The sequence below is a fragment of the Brassica oleracea genome, chromosome C9 (assembly GCF_000695525.1).
Source record: "Brassica oleracea var. oleracea cultivar TO1000 chromosome C9, BOL, whole genome shotgun sequence".
NCBI lineage: Eukaryota > Viridiplantae > Streptophyta > Magnoliopsida > Brassicales > Brassicaceae > Brassica > Brassica oleracea.
In genome coordinates this window covers 41,486,663-41,493,978 of record NC_027756.1, presented here as the reverse complement: position 1 = coordinate 41,493,978, position 7,316 = coordinate 41,486,663, and positions in this window count along the sequence as shown.

Genomic DNA, 7,316 nt, shown 5'->3' with positions numbered 1-7,316 from the left:
GTCGGAAGTTCGTCGGTATATTCCGACGAATTTCCGACGACTACAACGGTTACATGTTTTATCGGAATGTCGTTGAAAAGTCGTCGAAAAGTCGTCGGAAAATTCCGACGAACCATATTTCGTCGGAATTCCGTCGGAAATGGTCGACGGAATTCCGACGACTTAATGTTTTTGGATTTGGTCGGAAATTTGTCAGTATTCCGTCACAAATTTCCGACGACCTTGGTGTCCGTCGGAACCTCCGTCGGAATTTGGTGTGTTTTCTTGTAGTGTAACTAATTGAGTCATAGCTAAGCTTTGCATGAATTTTATATAATTCATGGTTGTAGTGGAATTTTTTTTTTTTGTTTTTGCAGGGGATGAGTGATAGATATATATACCGTTTTGTCATTTTTTGAGTTGCATTATCTGTAAATATGAGATATTATTTTTTTCATGGGACTGCGAGAAAGATTAAAGGAAATTGTTTGAATGTAATTTATAAGGTATTTTGGGAGCTTAACTTGTGTTTTGGTACTTTTCAATACACGATTATGAATATATTTTATTTTATTGGTGCTTTTATATCTGTAATATGTACTTTTTCATATATGTTTTGCTAATTATTCAAGACAGTTAAAACAACATGGATTTATTTGGGCAAATTAAAATTGCCACTTTTGTTTTCTTTCATTTATTCTTTTAAATCAAAATACATAAAGCTTAGAGTCTAAACTCTTTGAAACAGAGAAATATATAAACTGGTGGAATTGATCCCTTTTCCAAAAGGAGATAATAACCCACTTATTAACTTAGATCTCAATGGCGCAGATTTTATTGGTGCTTTTATATCTGTAATATGTAATTTTTCATATATGTTTTGCTAATTATTCAAGACAGTTAAAACAACATGGATTTATTTGGGCAAATTAAAATTGCCACTTTTGTTTTCTTTCATTTATTCTTTTAAATCAAAATACATAAAGCTTAGAGTCTAAACTCTTTGAAACAGAGAAATATATAAACTGGTGGAATTGATCCCTTTTCCAAAAGGAGATAATAACCCACTTATTAACTTAGATCTCAATGGCGCAGATTTTATTGGTGCTTTTATATCTGTAATATGTACTTTTTCATATATGTTTTGCTAATTATTCAAGACAGTTAAAACAACATGGATTTATTTGGGCAAATTAAAATTGCCACTTTTGTTTTCTTTCATTTATTCTTTTAAATCAAAATACATAAAGCTTAGAGTCTAAACTCTTTGAAACAGAGAAATATATAAACTGGTGGAATTGATCCCTTTTCCAAAAGGAGATAATAACCCACTTATTAACTTAGATCTCAATGGCGCAGATTTTCATCGCTCCAAATCACTTATTTATAGCTCGACCTTGGATCTGTTATGAATGCCGCTCGTTAATGAGAATAAATGAGACGGAGTGGAAAGAGATGTGGGGTGAAGCTTAATTATTGTAATAAAGCTTGATTTTAAGAAACATGGAAGATGTTACAGGAATGCGCGATTAAGGACGATGGAAGGTGATGGCTTTCAGATGAAGACGACAAAGCTAACCTTAAAAAAAAAAACGGACCGCTCAATAAATAAACAGAAAGCCCAAAGAGAAAAGAAGGAGAAAAACCGCGTGTTTGAAGCAAAAGAGTAAAGAAGAAGCTGTCTCTGCTCGACACGTGGCGCGATATGGAGATAGGAGAGGTGAGGTGGCAGCATGTGAAGCCTTTCTCTTCTACTTTATTAGTATATATAGAGGGGAAATGGCATATTCCCCTATGAACTAGCTGTTCCCGGCTTTTTCACACATGAACTTTTAAGTCATGCCAAAAACCACAGGAACAATGGAAAAAATGACTTATTTCCCTATGAACTAATTGTTCCCGGCTATTTCACACACGAACTTTTACGCCATGCCAAAAGCCATATGAACAACTCTATTTTTTGAATTACATACACAAACTATCTATTTTAAACTAATTCCGCTAAAACCGTAAATGATGTTATTTAAAAGTTAACTTGGATTATATGATAGGAGGAGAGACGGTTTAATTTGGGTTGATAAAAACATAATACTACGTCGTTTTTTTTCTTCAACTTCTTCTTTTTGTCAACTTCTCTTCTTCTTCAAAAATCGTTTTACTTTTCATCAATTGGGGATAAAATTTATTATCATGCAAAAGAATAAAACATTTTACATGATGCATAAAGAAAGAAGAGCAGAAAATACTAACTTACCAATCTCCATGTATTGTCACAAGGAACTATAAAATTGGCGCAGTCTAGGATGGTTGATTGGTTCCATAAGAGGATGTTACTCTCAGGTTCCAGTCCTGCAGAGATTTATATATTCTCCTCAATCCAGAAATTAATGTCATATGATCTCTTTATACGCTTTATGTCATATAACTCGAAAATATCTACCCCAACCGGTTACTATGTCATGTAACTCGAAAATGCAGAATAAATTTTTTTATCCTCAATTGATGATGAAAAGTAAAAAGATTTCTGAATAAGAAGAGCAGTTGACAAAAAGAAGAAGAAAAAAACGACATAGTATTATGTTTTTATCAACCTAAATGAAACCGACCCTCCACTCATAAACCAAGTTAACGTTTAAACAACACCATTTACGGTTTTGGAGGAATTAGTTTAAAATCGATATTTTGTGTATGTAATTCAAAAAAGAGAATTGTTCATGTGGTTTTTGGCATGGCTTAAAAGTTTGTGTGTGAAATAGCCGGGAACAACTAATTCATAGGGGAATAAATTATTTTTCCGTTGTTCATGTGGTTTTTGGCATGACTTATAAGTTCGTGTGTGAAAAAGCCGGAAACAACTAGTTCATAGGGGAATGAGCAATTTTCCCTATATATATATACGAAACTTCACAGTGTTTATCATGTTGCACAATAGAGCCTAAAAACACAAAATACATTAGGGAAATTTGGGTTCATGTCTATAACAGATCATCAAATTATGCATATAACCATAAGAGAACTTAGGCTATGATATTTGTATAATAATTGCCACATTACCCTTGACATACACTTTTTTATTCTTACAAATATGTTTCTCCTTCTACTTTTAATTACTTTAAATTCCTTTTAGAACAATTATTAAACTTTGCATTTAACATAATAAAAACATAGATTTTTTTCTACTCATAATATGTTTTGAAACTTTCAAAACAAATATATTTTATAAATTTTTTTACAATATTCCACAAGCACGAATTTAAATCTATACTATCATAGAAATATATATAGTATAGTCATATTTTGTTTTCAAATAAGACACAATTTTGTTGTGTTCCAATCTATTTAGAAACATAGAATAGATAAATAATATACAATATCATCTCTCGCTCTCTTTTTCTTTCTCTCTTTATCTCCCATCCTTTCTCTCTATATTCAAAACAACAATTCTTTGTTTCCTCCTTTATGTCTTGCTTTTATTCTTCGCATTCTCCCTCTTATTTTTAATTTTCTTCTTCGTGATATGTTATTGTTGTGACTTGATTGTTCCGTACTATTTATTTGCAAAATATAGTATAGCATAATATCATACAATTCATTCAAATAATCACGCGCCGAAAAGGAGAGATTGGTCCATTTTCATGCCAAATTATGACACTTATCGATGCATGGATATATTCTTATTTTTTCTTCCACTATGGTTATCATGCAAATTCACCCAATACATTAACACCTGGGACATATTCTAGAAAATTGCATTATCTGAGGATTCATTGCAGAATAGTTTTAACCATTAAGCAATTTTCTGTCATGTTAAACGGAATTATGGTCAATGGTAGTAAGCTTGAATTGATGGTAGATCTGCTAAAAAGTTGAATTCATGAGTTTCGTACGTCACAACATGCTTGTACAATGGAATAAGTGTCTTTGGTACAGATAAATTAATAGTTTATCTTGATATAATGGCCTAATTGTCATAATCAGAAGGATATATTATCATCAACAAACGTAATTACTATATAGTGTCCTTCTGCTTAATTTTGCTCGTGAAAATATGACTTCAGATGAGTTAATAGCAATCAGGTTGTGCAGGAAAATATTTTTATCATTTGTCCAGTTTATATGATTCAGTTACGTTTTTTTAATTCTGTAGGTGACGAACTGACGATGAAGAAGTCAAGTTTTTCAGTGGGGTGGATTAAATTAAAATGTAAAACATCTCAAGCAGAATTATTCTATAGAAAGTTTTGCTGGCAATAACCGGCTAAGAAACGTTAAGGAGTATCCAGTGGCGGACCTACGTATCAGGAAGGAGGTGCAATTGAGACAGGTTAAATATAAAATTTAGGTTTGTAAGCTTGTATTTGTAATGGATCTTAGCTCTTTAGCTCCGTTGGTTACAGTTTCAGCCTAGTGACCCCCCTTTCCCGAGTTCAAATCACACAACATGCACTCATTTCTTTCATTTTCTTTGTTTTAGTTGAGCCTATGACCCAGATAAAAAAGTTTCATGGGTCCGCCACTGAGTATCAACCGGTAATTGTTATATTTAGAACCGGATAATGTAGTACCCAGTAAATTTTATTGTCATTTTATTTGAACCGTGTATTGTCTTTTACGTTAAGAAAAACATGTATAATAGATGTGGTACCGATAACATTAGTTGTAATTAAATGTCAATTAATTTAGTTAGGTGAGGAGGGCTCTGAGCTCGCCGTCTCAGCAATAATGGCATAATTGTTATTAATCTACTAAAGCAAGATTTATTTTTAAAAATGATTCTTGATTAATAAGCAAGGGGTGATAAATAGATTAGATATAAGATGAGCTAAGATAGAGATAAGAATCTAAGAGAGAACGCCGAGTAGTAAGAGTAAAGAGGAATAATCATGTTAGGAGGGACCACCGAACAAAATGATTACTACAACATTTTTTTTTTTTTTGTTACTGAAGTTAATAGAGTACAACATTGTAAAAGTGCATCTGAAGTTAATAGAGTACAATTACTTTGTTAAAACTTTTAAATATATAATATTTACATTAGCAGAGCTTAGTGCTAAGTCTTGTTCAAAAACGCGGTTGTGGTGGCCGACTAAACATCGATACCGATCGTCGTAATAGCTTGTTTATTTAATAAATTTTATATTTAATAGCTTATTTATTCTGATGACCACACAATTTAATAGCTTACTTATTTTGTAAGGCTACATATCACACACAACAAATGGACTTTAAACCTGAGATTCACTTGGAGTTAAGAATTGGGGAAGAAGAGCCTAAAAGGTTCATAACTAAAAAGATTAAACTAATCAATAATTAAGGATTGAGGAGCGGTACAATTAAAAGGGCACGTGGAGTGGTGGATTCTGAAAAGCATCACGTGTTTTACGAAAGCTAAAGATGAAATGTCTCCTTCTCGCCCGAGACCCAACGGACGCCTCTCAATTATGTTCTTCCACATATATACGTTTCTGGATTGCAATTTATGTAGAAGTAACATCCCGGTTTAAAGTATAGGTGTAAAGATTTAAAAGAACTGATTTGAATATCTATATCATATAAAAATGTATTTAATTTTTCAGCCACACGTCTCAAAAGAATTATAGAATTAAGGTGCTTGAGTTAGAATAATAGAAAAATAAACAATTTATCGAGTAGTGATTTGTGATATCGTACGAGTGAGATCAAAACACAAATATAATTATATGGTGATTATATGGTTAATAAACAAGACTTTTAAACCATCCGAGAATTAACGCACCGCCTATCGTACATAACGGGGCTTATAAGCGAAGTGAGTGAGTTGGGAAAGTCTATTAGCCGTGGCCGTCTGAAGTATACAAGTGGTATCAAAATCAAATTCAAACGCAGGTAAAATCATGGGATAACAATCTTGGGGTGCAACAAGGACGTTTCATTATGTGAGAGAAGGTGAATTGTAACATCTCAAATTTTGTTATATGTTAAAATGTTTAAAACTTAAAAGAATTAATTTGGTTACATATGTCACAAAGTGCACTTGTTTTTTCGGTCGCATATCTTAAAAGCTCTAGAGTTAAGCATGTTTGAGTTTGAGTAGTGGAAAAATGGTTTACCAATCGAAAAGTAGTTCGCTGTATTGTAAAAGTAAACTAAAGCACGTGGAAAATTCATATAGTAATAGCATCTATATATATAAAGTAGATTTTGTTCTCTTCTTATGACATGTGGAATGGGGGTTTGTTGACATGTGTTTTTTTTTTGTCTTTTTACATTTTAGATATTTCTTCTTTTATATTATTGCAATTTGGTTCACTATTTTCTAATTATACACTATCTAATCATTCTCACACTAACCATCATCATTTGAAGTTTGATAATCTATTTTATTGTTCAAAAAATTACAAGAAGAATAAAGAAATAAGTAAAAAAATATAAATGTATTTTAATATTTAATTTATTCACAGCTAAAAATAACATAAACTTTCGCTATTTTATTATTTTTTACTATATTCTATTATTTCAATTACAACTATATATTTATCTTAATATTAACCAAACTAAAACTAAAGCATAACACATAATCTAAACATAAAACCTCCATAATCACATAGAAAAAAATGCCAAAGTAACACTAACTCAATAAAGGTCCAAAGCTCAAAGGCGATCAAGAACGAAATCTAACTTACCCGAATTTATCATAGAGTGTCCTAGTCAGAACAATCAAAAGTCAGTAAAATGTAGAAAGATAATCTTGAGATAAAGCAATCTCTCGAACACAAAGGAGTGTGATCAAAGACCAATGCAAAGAACCAAGAAAATAGGTTAGAGGAAGAATAATCAACAGAAGACCAAAACCACCACGAAGCAGGAAGAGACATACATAACGAACGATAAGCACAACCACCAGCTAAGAGGTAAGAAGCACCTCACAAACTAAACAAGCACAAACAAGACGCCTATGCTGGTGAAGAACCACAAAACTCTGGATAGTAGGGACCAAAGCTCCAAGAGACTAATACCGCACACTTATACTAAGGGAAGCAAGAGAAGAAGAGAACAACCTGGATGAGGGAGAACGGAAGCCAACCCCAGAGAAACCAGAGCCCAGACTTGAGACCAGAAATAATTTTCCAAATCTACAGAGCACACTCGGAGGAGAACACTATCTAAACCTGGAGTGGCAAACATGGCGAAAGGGAGAGTCACAGAGACGCAAGCAGCGATGAAATCTGCAACGAGATGTGGGAACATATATGGAAGGGTAGACAAAACGAAATCATCAAATCGTGGAGCCGTCCCCGAGCTATAGAAGTCAGATCACCAAAAACCATATCTTGAAAACCAAGACGAGAAGGGACTAT